General features: G+C 36.1%; 1 long non-coding RNA gene across 1 annotated transcript; it reads right to left on the bottom strand.

Annotated features, from left to right (window-relative positions):
• LOC110896785 lies at nucleotides 1–1,205 on the bottom strand. Its single transcript, XR_002568163.2, has 3 exons — nucleotides 1,060–1,205; nucleotides 471–524; nucleotides 1–211 (listed from the first exon to the last, which is right to left on the bottom strand). It is a non-coding gene; the product is annotated as an uncharacterized LOC110896785 (long non-coding RNA).
• Between the last annotated feature and the right edge of the window lie 15,653 nt (nucleotides 1,206–16,858).

The following is a 16,858-nucleotide window of genomic DNA, read 5'->3' as shown; positions in this document are numbered from 1 at the left end:
AGTTTTTAACCCAAACATTACATAAACAACTAGTTTAATCTTTCATCTACAAGTTCAACATCTACGACTATCGGATTATAAAACTTACAAAAGAACCGTTTAGAACAAAAGAAAAACATTTACAAAAGTTTTGACCATGACTAGTTTCTTCACGGAAGCGTGCATCATGCTTGTGTTCGATCCAAGTAGCGCCCTTAACAATGGGATTTACCTACATTCAACCAAACCATTAGACAATTTAGAAATAAATTTATTCGACAACAACATACTAGCCAACAACGAGAGAATGATCATAACTCCTTCCAAACATAAATTTCTCAACTTGATTTATATCACTTCATATCATTCAATCCATGTTCATACCATACTTCGTTTTCAACTAACTCATTACTAGTATACAATCTCAACATGAAAAAGGATATTACTTATGATTGTGCAACTAATAACATTTCGTAAGTAAAGGAACTTACCTTTGTCGTTGTTTGTTTGTGACCCGGAACGACTCGAGCTTTCTTCCTTGATTCCTACAATTCAAATCACATACTTTAGGTTCATGTCATTCTCTTCATTCCGTTTTTAAACATACTCTTACTACAAGCGACAATTTCCCAATTCTAGTCATTTATCTTGTAAAATCATCCGATTATATCATTCAAGCATTTTAACGAACACTTGGCGTGCATACTATTAATTAAGCATAGTGTACAAGTATTATTTGCATAACTTAGCTAATTCATGTCTAAATCATCAAGAACATCCATTTTAATTGAAATCTCATGCAACCCTCATCCTAATTCGATTTCGAAGGTGACATTTTATCAAGAACATCATCATGTATAATCTTTTGTGCTAATCTACATCATAACCTCATGTTACAAGTCACTACTACCCAAATTCTAAGTGGGTTTTTACCTTTAACTATCAATTAGGTCGAATTCAAGCATAATTCAAGTTCCATATGGAATTTCTAACACATACTTATACTAATTTCATATGAACTTCAAGTTTCACCAAAAACCCATTCCATACATGATCACTAAATCATAAATTTCGACATACCTTATGTAGGAAATTCTTAAGTGATCAAGGATTAGTGTTCATGCATTCGATCAGACTCTGATTTCCCTTTCAATTTTACTGATTTGTTGAACAAGAGGGTTTTCCCCTCTTTTCTCCTTGTTCCAGGCGACACACCCACACCTCATATGTGTGGGTGGTGTGTTTCTTTTATGTTTAGTAAATTATTTTTTCACTATTTACATATTCAACCCCTTATGTTAACATACTTATTTTTTCTTTAAATGGCCATAACTTGTTTCTCTTAACTAAAAATTTTAATTCACTTTCTAACTAGACTCACTTACTAGTTATTTCCTAAAACATGTTTTAGTAATATAAATATGCAGACTCATAATTAAATCCGGGGCGTTACACTTTAGCTCGAAATGAAAAAGATTTCAAAGAAGTAATCGAAACTTTAAAGAAAAGTGTTTCCGAATTGACAAAAAATGTTTTCAACAAACAAATTTGTATTAATAACTACATTAATATCATTGAGGAAACAAAGAAAGAGTTAGTTGTGGCAATATGCGAGCATGATGCAATCAAGCTCAAAGTGGAGAGTTATTCTAACTCCCGATATGTGCTTGATCACATTATAGAAGCTCAACAGCTAAAAGGGAACAAGAAAGGCGTTGGGTATAAGGCGTGTCCACCCCCTTTGAGACACAACTATACCAAAATGCCCGATGAAGTGGATATGCCTCGGTTTGAACCTAGTGTTCCTCTTGATTATGAGGAAGTTACTACAGGATTAGGGTTCAAACCAGACACTTCCTCGAGTGACTCATCTGTAGAAACAGGAAATTCAGCATTGATAAATCAAAGTCCTCCAACTGTTGAGGATTATGATTCGTCAGATGATGAATCAGATGTGAGTGACCAGGAAGAATCACTTGATAAGATGAAAGGAGTAGAGATTTCAATTGAGAATCTTATCCTGTGTGATCCTCCTACTCCTGTTGTACAACCTGTTGCCAAACAAGTGATTAATCCTGTCAAGGAAGTAAAGGAATCTGTATCTGCCATTAAGAACAATAATGTTTGGTATACTTTGGTCGGTGATGCTAAAATTTATTCAGACAAAGATTTTCGAATTAAAAATGTCAATCCATCTTCGATTGATAAAGTTTTTGAAGATAACACAAGCAAATTTTTGGGAAAGACAATTCCGGGAGTTGTTGTAACTAAATGTGACCCAATTCCCAAAGATGAAATCAGAAAACAATTTGGAAATCAAAGACAGCCGATAAAGCAACAACATATTGCTTCTAAGGGTAAACAACTAGTTCAACGAACTCAAAAGCCTAAAGTTTCTCAATCAAAATTTGAAACAAAAGGAGCTCGTTACAAGAAGAAAAATGTTGATGTCAAATTTGTAGCATCAAAGGGTACTGATAAAATTGAGACTTTTGAAAATAAATCAAACACTGAATTTGTTCAACAAGTCAAAATTTTAAAACCCAATAGTCAAAAAAATTACACTCAACATACAAACGGGTGTGATGAACAAGCAAGTACCTCAGGTTCTACAAGTTCGACATCTGTTAGTCGATCAGATTCTGCTAAGCTTGTTGAAAGGATAACATGTTTTAAGTGTGGGGAGTTTGGATATATCATTAAAAATTGTACAAATACTCCCAAAGAGAAATTTGTTGAAAGAGCCCCTTCCGAAAAGGCTCACCCACAACGTTGTCCTGTTTCACCAAAACATGATAAAAGAACTGTTAAAAAACAAGAAACAAAACAACAACGTCAAAACGTCAAAGTAGTTGAAAAGGCTTTAAAATCTGAAGTCAAATCTGTTAACAGGAACCAAGTTCATCACAAACTTTAAAACCAGAAATTTCAAAATCTCTTTATAAGAATCAAACTGGTAAACAAAAACAAACTTGGAAACCTAAATCGGGTGAAAGTTCAGGGGGAGGTGCCGTGTTTGAAAATCATCAGGAAATTGAGATCACATTTCGTGATGCTCAGGGACGACCCAAGACCACTAAGGCTTGGGTACCTCTCTCCAACTAATCTCTGAATGAGTGTGTAGAATGTTCCAGGAGGAACTAAGGAGGAACTATTGATAGTCTTAGGATTGTTGATAGTGGGGTGTCCATGCACAAGATTGGCGACATGCGGCTCCGAAACATCATCACATCTAGGAGTTGTTTGCCTGTGATGGAGAGAGAAAAAGAAAAGAAGATTGTCTGATGAAAGAAATTGAAAGCTTCGACAAAATGAAAATCATTACAAAGGTTGATTGTTAAAGGCTTTAATCGGGTCCCAAGGATAGATTCAATCAAAATGTACGCACCTGCAACACGTCTGACGTTCAAAATCAACAAGATGAACGTGCAGTGTACATTTCTTCGCGGTGTGAATGAAGAAAATGTGTTTTGTTGAACAAACCAACCGGGTGTGCGGATGCCTTGGCATGGATTGAACAACCGCACACTACTTCTCAAAGAGAAAGACAAAGACCTTCGCTGGTGCATTGTGGAAGACCAGCGGGACCTGGAGGTTTCTGGTCTTGTTGCTGTGAAGAGTTTTTCTCGGATTATGTGAAGTAGCTACAAAAATCGGCTTTGCAGTCCACACCGGGTGGATATCAAGTTTAGGAGAGTGCTCAGATTCCTGCTAATGCATGAAGAAGTTGCAGGATTACGGTTTTAAATTCCTAATCTCTCCTATACTTGTCGATATTTAAGCTGCTTTATGAATTATTATCATCGCATACAGCACTCTTTGTCCTGACACGTTGAACTCGAATATCACTTCACACGTGATTGTTTCAATATGAAACTCGTCAATGTTGTCATGGTCAGCACCGATTACCAATGTGCCAACTGATTTTTCCAAAATTCGATAAATCAATTCTGATTAAAATTAATTTTGGTAAACGACATTAAGGTAAAACATGAGTTAATCCGACATCGGGAATGGTTTTTGTAAATACTTTTGTGTTTTTAAAATTTATCATAGTTTGTTGATTTTAGGGGGAGTAAGTCCAAATTTTTTTTAAAAAAATCCAAACACATCGAAAAATTTCAAAAACACAAAAACAATAGAAAAACATAAATGAGTTTCCTGACGAACAAAAGAGAAAATGATAGTACATCAGTGGTCTGTCCAAACCTCTTTAAACCTTAAATGAAAAACGATAAGCAGCTCTATATAAGATGTATCGGTAGGCTCACAATCATTTTAAAGTGTGCAGGGTGATATAAATCTTAAATCGACTGAAGACCAGGTGGGAACCACACATTGGCATATGGTCTTAGTACCGAATTTCGTTTGATTGATTGCCGAGGTTCTGAGATATTCGGTCTTTATGCTGTCTTATCATCTGGGTATCATGGTTGTATCTTTTACCGAAAAATAACGGAGACGAAGTCTAGATCTTCCATGATACTATACATACGTGTACATATTGCATTCGACCTCAATAAGTGATCAACAATCACATGTCCAATCAAAATAAGTGATAAAATATCACATTTATCTGGGAGTCAGGTTCGTCTCTCTGCTGTACGTTGTACTAACCTGTTCACGGACTTGCTCCTGTGCCCTCATGCATATGAAAATCAAGTTCCTCATCAATAAGTGATTTTATCACCTAGGGCTTGTTTTCAATAAAAAAAGTGAGTATCTCACATTTTTTATACGGTCAAACAGATGACAAACGGTATACTCACCGGTAAGATGAACCCTCGTGCATACCTTGATACGGGAATGTGTCGTGTGTGGATGAACACCGGTCGGTATGTATAAATCATACCTTAATGTATCCCCTCGCCATGATTACATCTGATAAGTTGAGCTTATGTGGACAACAATACCGATAATCGTTATAGGATGCTTATCTAAATGTTAACTAATTGAACAACAAGAGCGTTTTGGCGTGACCGTACACTGATATAATTCTCTTACCCTCGAAACTCGCAAAATGAATGTCTGTAAATATTTATTTACTGCTTTTAGTTTCTGCATCGAAGTATATATTTACTTATTGCTTTCCATCTTTACATTTGAAAAATGAAAAATGCCAAAAAGATTTTATTTCTAGTTTATTTTTGATTGACCGATGTTGGAATTCGAGTCTATCCTACCCAAAATCCTGATTGTAAGCCGGAAAACAATTGCATCTTCATAAACAGTCGAAGTTGACAGATTTTGAAAGTTAAAGGATTAAAACTGAACATTTTCTAAACTTTCAAACTGTTGTCGGTCGGTGTTTGATTGAGATTTGATCTCATATGTGTCATTTGTTTAATTTGTCTATACTCCAAGCGGTTGTTCTCATTATGCGTTTAGATTTCTTGCATGTGCAGATGCTAAAGGCAAAGAGAACATGTTTGATGACAAGCTTCGGAATGAAGACACGACATGGAGGCACTCAAAAGATAAAGATGATCGAGTTGCCGCTGACCACTCTTTAACACCAAAAGGATCAAAAGTATTGAAGATCAAAAGATTCACGAGCATAACTCAATGGAGAGTTTATTTTAAGGGGGAGTTTATTAACGCACTTCCTAAATGAAATGGGGAGTTTGTAGATACACTTTCTACTTACAACGTGTGAAGACCTTTGAAGATCCTCCGACATGAAAGACATGGAAGACGAACCATCACAACAGCGTCCAAGGGGGAGTTTGTTGATGCATTTTGTGTGGATGCGGCACGTTCGGTTCGCCATTATTTCGGAATGAAGACCAAGTCGGATATCCTCCAATCCTACTTGGGTCGGACAAGTTTGTCTCGTTTGTAATGTAATGTTAAATGACTGTGCATGTTGCATATTTGGTTTGTTTGTGTGTTTGTATAGATCTGCAGCCCAAGTTTCATCATAGACTTACATGGGGAAACTCCCATGAGGAAACTCCCATGAGGAAACTTCAACTTTCACCATGATGAAACTCCAAGTTTCATCATGATGAAACTCCTTCCATGATGAAACTCCCTCATGGGGAAACTCCCTGTATGACATGACGAAACTCCCCTTTGATGAAACTCTAGGAGTTTCACCATACTAAGGCTATCTTCATTGGTGACCTAATGTTAGGTTGGACACCAATAAGACAAAAGTTTGAGTAGTTAAAAAAATTAAAAAAGTAATTTATACCAACCAAAGTTGACAACCAGGTTGGTGGAGCAACCTTGGTTGTAACCTAAACTAATACCCTCAAGAATATACTTAATCAAATAACTTATAAAATTTAAACTTTAAAGAAAAACTAAATACAAGGTATTTCTTAATTTATTTTTGTGAACATCCCAATATAAATTTTTTTAAAAACTGAATTCGTCAAAAACATGTATTTTTAGGTTGGGATAGGTTGTGAATGTGTGTTAAAAATTGAGCAGGGTTGGTGGAAGAAAGAGATATTATTTTTTTAATAAAAGGTTGGGTTGGTTGGGTCACCAATGGAGATAGTCTAAGTGACGAAACTCTAGGTGTTTCGTCAAGCCTTGAAGTTTCATCGCCCCATCTTCAAGTTTCGTCATTCATGTGTCAGGCTGCCTATATAAACACATAATGATTTCTGTTTGAAACTATGAGAGCATAACCCACTGTGAAAGTTTACTTCAAACTGTGTGTGTATCGGTTTGAACCTTTGTTCTCATCTAATCAATTGACTGTGATTCATTGGTCATCTTGTGTTTGTTATCATTATCTGTGTTTGCTTTGGCATTGTTACGGGGATTCTGCACCCGTGACCGTGTTTGTGATAAACAAGTGATTTGGTTTCGTATTCGATCCTCCGAGAATCGGGACCTACACATTGCATAGGCAGGAAAATCACTAATTGTCCACAAAAGAATAACTCTCATAATGAAATTTTCTTTATGATAAGCATCATAAACTTCAATGCCTTCTCCATACAACTCTTTCAACTCATCTATTAAAGGTCTTAGAAACACATCGATGTTTTGACCTGGACTCTTTCCACCCGGAATAATCAAACTTACTTCAACAAACGAGTCTTTCATACTCATCCAATGGGGTAAGTTATAGATTGTAAGAAAGATGGGCCACAATGAGTAAGGAATTGAGTTAGAGTTATTTGGATTGAAACCGTCAGTGCATAACCCAAGACGAACATTGCGAATTTCTTTTGTAAAGTCAGGATTCTCCGTGTCAAAATGCTTCCAAGCCATGCCGTCACTAGGAGGTGCCATGCTACCCTCTATTGTTTTGTGGTCATGGTGCCAAGTCATATCTTTGGCTGTTTTTGTAGACATGTATAACCTTTTAAGTCTAGGACCAATTGGCATGTACCACATCACCAAATTAGGTACCTTATTCAAGACACTTTTGTAATGAGATTCCTTACAATATTTACAATGTGTCAATGCCTTGTCTTGCTTATAGAATATCATGCAAGGGTTTTTGCAAACATCAATTCTCTCGTATGGAAGACTCAATGGTTCTAAACTCTTCTTCGTATCATAAAAGTTTTTTGGATGTTTATTATTTTCAGGTAACAATGCATTAATCATGGAAATGTTAAAGTTGTAAGCTGCAGTTGACACATTGAAAAGTGATTTCCATGTCAAAAAACTCGTAGCGGGTTGTAACTTTGAAAAACTTGTAGGCTTTTCGCCCTCCCACAAAGGTTCATTAGCAGCTTCTAACATGTCATAGAATCTTTTTGCGTCTGGATTCGGTATACGTCCTTCCAATGTACTTGAAGTATAATCGCATGAACACAAGTTATCTAACACCATACGTTTGCAACCATCATCATCATCATCATCATCAATCTCCATTGTAGTAGAAGATTGTCCAACATCGTGGTTGGACTTTTCACCATGTTCACTCCATATTTCATAACGAAGCATGAAACCATACTTAAACAAGTGTTTTTGTATGGTGGCTCTATCTCTGTAACTTATATTTTGGAATCTATAACAAGGACATTTTATGTTACGTGTTGTCTCACCATGCATATTCACCCACGTATCAACCACTTCTTCTTTAGAAAATGCGAAGTCCAAAAACAATTCGACATTGTCATAGTATTTAGAATTGAGAAATCCATTACTATCGGTCTTTTCATACATCCACCCTCGATCAGTATTGTTGGTGCATATGTCTGTCGACTTCGTCTTGTATTGAGTCTTGTATTAGATTAGATAGATCAGGGCACAAAATACGAGAAAAATGTGAAACATATAGGATGTAACCATTTCGTACGTAATGGAATGTGACCATTTCGCATGAAATGGAATGTGTTCATTTCGTACGAAATGGCAATGGCCATTTCGTGTGAGGCCATCTCGTGCGAAACGGGTCTGTCTATAAATATGTGCCTTGTTCAATTCATTTGTAACGTTTCAATTCTGGTAGAGAAGCTCTGCCGAAGTGTCTCCAGCATTGTAAAATGATCTGATATCAATACAAGAGACAGTTTACATGAATCTAAGTGCAAATCAGCTGAAATAACTCCGATACGTCTGTTTCTGCCTTTCGTATTGGACGAGATTGTGACACCTATGCCTCCATGACCATCAAACAAATACCAAACCAATGAAATATTGTATTTCATACTTGGGATTTGTATAAATATGTGTATCATTTGCACATATCAATTCTTGTTCGATTTCGGGCTCTAAATCGCTTTCTGGAAGGTTATATGCGTACTGATGCATAAATATAATCAGTTTAACGCGACAAACACTCCGGAATAGTGAAATGGGCTTAACATACCTTAAATAACCATTACCTAACTTAGAAATAAGTTATGGTAGGTTTGGTGTGCCGAAATCAAGTTTATTCGCTTACTGGGACTAAATTCGACAAACTGACAAAGTACGTCGATTTGTACTGTAACGAACATTCCGAAACATGACCATAAGTTAAACATACCATAAATATCCGTTACATAGCTTAGAAATAGGCTTTGAGGGGTTCGGTGTGCTAAAGTAAACTTTTTGGTCATTCAGGGACTAAAAGCGTCAAAAAGTGCATAAGTTTGCATTTTCGCGCATATCTTACGTTCTAAATACATCCGGACATCCAAAACTTTATGTAGTCATTAAAATATTTTATTTTAGTGATTGGCATGATAAAATTTCATTCGTCGCGTAATTTGGATCGTTTTTCGCATACGTTCGTGTTTCGTCGTAATTAACCGAACAACGCAACCGTACGACCAAACGAACCAACATCCGAGATATTTTTGAGCATGTTTCATGTTCCCTATACTTTAACTTCATTTTAGAGCCTTGAAATGGGATTAACGGGGCTTAAACGTGCCAAAAATGGATCAAAAACCATGTTTTGCACATTCAGGGACCAAAATCGACATTCTGCCATAGTTATCTTAGGAAGAGACCAAAATGGAAAATCTAAATTCCAGCTTGTTTCAGCTGTTCCCCTCATTTGCTCATGGTTTTAAAGAAACTAGGGGCTCCCATGGTTTCACAAAACCATGGGCACATGTGTACGGATGAGATCGAAGCTCGTTTTACGATGAACGATCTTAACGGTTGTGCAAAAACTATATAAACCCCACCCCCTTTGCTCTCAAACTCACATTTGATCTGATTTTCATTCTCTAAGTTGAAGTCTTGCACTTCATACTTGAGAATAAATTGGATCAAACCTCCTTGGACCTTTTGTAAGTCCTCTTTCGTTCTTTTATGCATTTTTAGCGTGAAAGTCAAACTTTGTTTGACTTTCTGCATTGACCAGTTTATGGCCAACACAAAGTTCGTTGAACTTCGCAACGTGAGCATAATCACGATGGTCATAGTCCCTTGTGACTATGCCTACTGATTACCACGTTATCTAGGCCTAGTGACGAGTCGTAGTTTTCGGCCAAAATGCGTATTCTTGCGTATTTTGTAACCAAACTACTTTTGGGTATCAAGACCCTTTGTCTTGATATCAGACTTGTTTTCAAACCTCGTTAAACATGTTTTAACATGTTTAACACGTCACTTTTATATTTGTGCTTATATAGGGTCGTAAGGTAAGCGATCTAAACAATCGCTTATACTTTCGAACCCGACCCATTTGGTCGATCATTAGGATCCGAACAAACACATTAGGTGACCATAGTTGTATAGGGAATAACGTTCCGATGTTATACCTTATGGTCACGTCGTTTAAGTAGTTGTATGATAGGTAGTTTATATGCCTTAGGAAAATTACCAAAATACCCTTTTTACGCATAAATTCATTTTAAGCATATGTAACCTAAATTTTGACATCTAAACTAATTAGGGAACATTATTAGACATGTTAAGGCATATTTTACTTGTCATAGGACTAGTTAGGCGGTCCGAACACGTTTTACGCGAACGACGCGTTAAAGTAGCATTAGCTACCTAAACAGGTCGTAATGGGTCGTAAGCACTTAGGTTAGGTTTCATTTTAGTATGTAGGCTTTGTTAAACCATATCATATGAGTTCCAATACTCATTTGGTTTACGAAACCTCATACTTTCCGATCTCCCGATTTAGGTCCGGTTATTTATGTAGTTATCTATATTAGGTGCCGTTTGATTCCGTGATCCCTCTAGCTTTGCTTGGTTCTTGTTGAAGACTTCTAAGAACCCTCAAGTGAGTACATAGTCCCCTCTTTTACTGTTTTTTTGAACATTTTGGGGTGAAACACATGTGCCTACTTGTTACTTTCGTGCTTTCCATGTTTTCATATCGTATGCTTGTTATGTTCATTAGTACACTTATAGTACATGATTTCATTGTGTTTTTGCTATGTATGTCCTTTGTTGCATACCTAGTACATCGTTTTACATGACATTTTATGCTATGTATGTCAATTTAGTGCATACCTAGTGCATTGTTTTACATTACCTTTTCATGCTATGTATGTTCATCATACTTAGTACATTTGTTTTATATCACATGCTATGTATGTTCATCCTAGTTAGTACATTTGTTTTACATCACATGCTATGTATGTTCATCATACTTAGTACATTGTTTTACATCACATCACATGCTTTGTATGTTCATTTAGTTCATCCTTAGTACATTTGTTTTACATCACATGCTATGTATGTTCATTTGTTGCATACTTAGTACATTTATTATTCATCACATGCTTACATTTTGTTATGACATTTGGTTTGTTTAAATGGGACAATATACATTTATTAACATTGATCACGACGTTCGTTAGTAGGTAGTGGTACCATAGGAATTGACAACTCCCGTTCCTGACATCCTAGGTATGTTTGGATGGAAGGAATGACCGAATTCGATAAACATAGCACATATAGACCTTTAAATTCGTTTAGGGGTTTATCGCCACAGTCACAAGGCTTGGATGTATGCATTTTCACAATACCGCATAGATGTTTGTATCAGTATAGTATGCATTTCTTCCACAAAACATAACTTTGATTTAAACCATGTTTTACTTCAATACCTTGTTTTTGTACATTTTACCTATGGTTTAGTTGACATATTTCACTTACCATACATGATATTTTGGATACACATTACATGATTTGCATTAGACATAGACATTTTGACATTGATATACACAATTCATGATTTACATTAGACATAGACATTAGACACGGTTTTCACATAAACATTTTGACATTTGATTATACATAAACATTTTTACATTGGTGGTTTGTTTGGGTAAGTGATTTGAGTAACGAGGCGTGTGTAATATGATACAAGCATGGTGGATACGCCGATGGTACTTCCTATATATAAGTGCTTGTATGATATTACATGTCGTAGCGTTATTTAAATCATTTCAATTTAGACATATTACATTATTACATAAACAACTTATTTCATAAGATATTGTTTTACAAAAACAGTTTATTTTATTCAACTCATTTTACTTGGTTATTTAGTTAACCATACACCTTTCTTTTATATTATCTGTTTTCTTATCGAATTTCCTTATGATTTATAAAAGAAAACTCTAAACAAGATTCATGACTGTGTTTTGTGAAACATTTCTTTAAATTCAAGTCATGAATCCTATTTTCACAAAACCTATGTATCTCACAGCCATTTTTATGCTGACGTACCTATTTTCACATGTGTTTTAGGATATGATGCATAGGATTGATCAAGATACACTTAGGTGGACTTGGGCCTTAGTGACGTTAAAAGATGCAAGACTAGTTAATTATGTTATGCTTCTTTGTTGTTAAGACATTGTAACTCTTTTAAATCAATAAAACAAAATTTCAAATTTCCATGTGTTATGAAACAATGATTCTGTTACAACACTCCCCGACGTTTCCGCCACGATTTGTTGTTTTACGTGGTCGGGGTGTGACAGAAAAGTTGGTATCAGAGGTCATGGTTATAGGGAATTAGGTTATTAGTAATGCTTTGACCTAGTCTATAACCTTCCTAGGACCCTAACATAAGATCCTTGTGTTTAGACCTTAAAACAATACCGTCACCTACCCTTAGGCGACTACCACTACAAGAACATAAATTTCAAAACCGCCTTGAAAACCAATCATCTGTTCTAGGATGATTGATTACTAGGTTTTGAACCCTCTAAGTTTTCAAAAATGTCGTCAAAGTTTGGGTCTTATAATGTGAACATATGCAAACTGGAAGGGTGAATGCCTGTACCCTGAGTTTTCTGTCTAAGGCTAGAGTGTTCGTACAAATCCGCAGTATCGGACCAGTCACTCTTACCTGGGAACTCTTGGGGTGAGTGTTCACTTATAGGCGAGCATGTCTTCAGTGATACATTAATATGACCCGTTTAGTCACCGTCTCATTTGTTTGCCTTAGGTAACAAACAAATGATTGTAATTTCTATGCGTTGTCATTTTGTTTTGATTTTCCGATAACATTTCACTTGTTTCTTCCTATGTCTTTCATTTTCTCTAGAATGTCTCTTCATCTCAGCAACGGTCAAATGTCCGAGCAAACAACCAAATTTGCCTAGCAAATAGGCGAAGTAATCCTGAAGTATGTGGATTTAGGTATCGCCATGTCTCGACTCAATAATAAAGCCACTCAAGATTCACCAAAGGAAGCAGAAGTCATGCCTGCAGCAAAATCAAGGAAGCGTAAGGCTTCAAAAAAACCCGCAGCAGTTGCGCCAAATCAAGCGGGACCTAGCCAAGTAGCAACACCACCAGCCAGGAAGCCATACTTGGGAGCTGCCCCATGGTGCAAGCGGTGCGACCGTCACCATTCAAATCTCATACCCTGCTTCAAATATACCTACTGTGGACGATGGGGACATCTGGTTGACATATTCCGCTTTGCTATTCGAGATAAAGCTGTTGCAAACCTTGCTGCTGCTCAACCTCCTGCCAGGAAACCTTATGCCGGTATTGCACCAATGTGCAACAAGTGTAATGCACCTCACCGAGCTTACCTGCAATGTCGTCTGTGTGCCTCATGTGGACGACTCGGTCACCTGGCAAATGCTTGTCAATTCAACCCAGTCCAAGGTGGTCCAAGCCAACCCCAAGTCAATCCTGCTCAAGCTCGTTTTCCGTCTGGTACTTGCTACATCCCGAGACGGGTTATGTCAGGAGCAAATGATCAAAGTTGTCAATGCAAGTCTGACCCATGAATGAGCAGAAGATGTTGTTGTCTTATGATTTTGTTTCTTTTGTTTTCTTGTATTGTGAAACAATCTGTTTTATTCATAAATAAATTGTTGTTCGCAATTCTGATGTACAATTGTAGTTACATACGTATGGCATTACTTATGATACCTACGTCAAGGAACTATGTTCTTTACAAAGCTACTCTTGTGAATCTCCATTTCAAGTGATCGCTCATAACTTCCTCAAAAATTCTGAGTACTCGTTTCATCCTAAGAAACAAAGTACAGAAAATAAAGTGACATTATGAGAAATCGTGCTTTTGCACATCTGTGCCTTTGAATCCTTGGTTAGATAACTAAGGGTATTTTCAAATCTCATACCCATTACGTGCTGATTTTTCAACATGCATAGCATAAGTTTTCAAAACAACCTTCATGATTTCAAAAACGTTTTATATATAGTTCGAAAACATTTTTAATATAGTGTATTTACTTAACATATCAAATACATGATTTCAAAAGCATTATCTATGTTTTCAAAAACAACCTCCATGATTTCAAAAACATTGTCTATGTTTTCAAAAACAACCTCCATGATTTCAAAAGCATTGTCTATGTTTTCAGAAACAACCTCCATGATTTCAAAAGCATTGTCTATGTTTTCAAAAACAACCTCCATGATTTCAAAAACATTGTCTATGTTTTCAAAAACAACCTTCACGATTTCAAAATGTTTTAGATAGTTTGAAAACAATAATAACAAAGTATAATTACTTATATCAAGTGCATGATTTCAAAAGCATCATTCATGTTTTCAAAAACCTTATACATAAATTTCAAAATTTCATCTCGCATGATTTTAAAATATTTTATAAACATACTTATCTAATACACCTACTTTATGATTGCAAAAAGTATTATATAAGGTTTCAAAAACATTAAACACATTTCAAAAAGAACCCCATGCATAGTTTTCAAAAACATTTCCCCATACATTGACTTAACCTTCAGACTCTGCTTCATATGTCGCCTTGGCATATCTAGCGTCTCAACCTCATGATCATTTTTTCTACCTCATATTTTGACATAAGCACGTCTAGTGCAGGGTTTTGAAACGCCTCCCGCTTTTCAAATCCCAAAATCCATATGGGATCTCCTTGTCCTCACATTTAGATCCTGCTGAATGTTTATTGTTCAAATCAGAGTCCTTAATTGGATTCCCTGTGTACCTAAATTCGAACATTTCGGTTCCTTATAATCGAAATCGAATTTTCTTTTCTAAAATCTTTCTATCTTCATAGTTAGATTCTTGGAAATATTTAAAGTGCCAATCAAAATACACAGATTGGATACCTAGTGTGCTTTAAATACATGTGCACAATTAACAAAACAAATTAACAAAATGATAACAAATTAAAGATCAAGATAAACAATTTTGTGCTTATGTGATTATGTGTTTATGCATTTTGTGTTTTCTTTTATACATTTTTGTGTTTCTGTGTACTCTGGATAATTCATTATCCAAATCCTCGTAAAATCTTCCATATCTTCATGTGAAAGATTCACAGTAGGATATCCAAAGGTACTACCCTAAATCCTTAATGGGCTTCTACGTAATCGTTAAGACCCTTGGATTATATGGTACCATTCTATCTTTCAAAGAGACCCCTTGAGTGGTCTAAGTTAAAAGATTGATTCAGAGAATCTGGTTAAGAATGACATGTGGTGATATGGCTGAACAGACTCCTTGGTAGTCTATTTAGATCATTTATTGATTTAATTAAAAGGACCCTATGGTGGTCTAGTCACGCTCAACACAGGTTTGTTCATTTGGTTTTTTCCCTACACGTTATAAAATGCACTGTGCGGACTATGCAAGGAATTACGTAATTATGGACGCGTACATAATTATGAAATTTAGTGCGCAGAAACCACAATAAGATTTATCATGTGTAAGAACCTATAGTGGCAACAATAACAAACGTGAACAATGTAATGAAGGTACGGTGGACGCACCAATAACACTTTATATACTTATATATAAGTGTCCCTCTTACATTGCAAGCATAATGTTATTAAAGTTACTAGAAGTTCAGGACCTTAACCAGTGTTGTTTTATCTTTTCAACTTCATGTTTCAAGATTTCACAAGCGTCTTCTAAATAAATTTCGGGACGAAATTTCCTGAAGTAGGGGAGACTGTGACACCTATGCCTCCACGACAATCAAACAAATACCAAACCAATGAAATATTGTATTTCATACTTGGGATTTGTATAAATATGTGTATCATTTGCACATATCAATTCTTGTTCGATTTCGGGCTCTAAATCGCTTTCTGGAAGGTTATATGCGTACTGATGCGTAAATATAATCAATTTAACGCGACAAACACTCCGGAATAGTGACATGGGCTTAACATACCTTAAATAACCCTTACCTAACTTAGAAATAAGTTTTGGAAGGTTTGGTGTGCCGAAATCAAGTTTATTCGCTTACTGGGACTAAATTCGACAAACTGACAAAGTATGCCGATTTGTACTGTAACGAACATTCCGGAACATGACCATAAGTTAAACATACCCTAAATATCATTTACATAGCTTAGAAATAGGCTTTGAGGGGTTCGGTGTGCTAAAATAAACTTTTTGGTCATTCAGGGACTAAAAGCGTCAAAAAGTGCATAAGTTTGCATTTTCGCGCATATCTTACGTTCTGAATACATCCAGACATCCAAAACTTTATGTAATCATTAAAATATTTTATTTTAGTGATTGGCATGATAAAATTCCATTCGTCGCGTAATTTGGATCGTTTTTCACTTACGTTCGTGTTTCGTCGTAATTAACCGAATAACGCAACCGTACGACCAAACGAACCGACATCCGAGATATTTTTGAGCATGTTGCATGTTCCCTATACTTTAACTTCATTTTTGAGCCTTGAAATGGGATTAACGGCGCTTAAACGTGTAAAAAATGGATCAAAAACCATGTTTTGCACATTCAGGGACCAAAATCGACATTCTGCCATAGTTATCTTAGGAAGGGACCAAAATGGAAAATTTAAATTCTAGCTTGTTCCAGCTGTTCCCCTCATTTTCACATGGTTTTAATGAAACTAGGGGCTCCCATGGTTTCACAAAACCATGGGCACATGTGTACGGATGAGATCGAAGCTCGTTTTACGAGGAACGATCTTAACGGTTGTGCAAAAACTATATAAACCCCACCCCCTTTGCTCTCAAACTCACATTTGATCTGATTTTCATTCTCTAAG

This window comes from Helianthus annuus, chromosome 12 (genome assembly GCF_002127325.2).
Source record: "Helianthus annuus cultivar XRQ/B chromosome 12, HanXRQr2.0-SUNRISE, whole genome shotgun sequence".
NCBI lineage: Eukaryota > Viridiplantae > Streptophyta > Magnoliopsida > Asterales > Asteraceae > Helianthus > Helianthus annuus.
The sequence above is the reverse complement of the archived record's forward strand: the minus strand, read 5'-3'. Positions and strand labels throughout refer to the sequence as shown.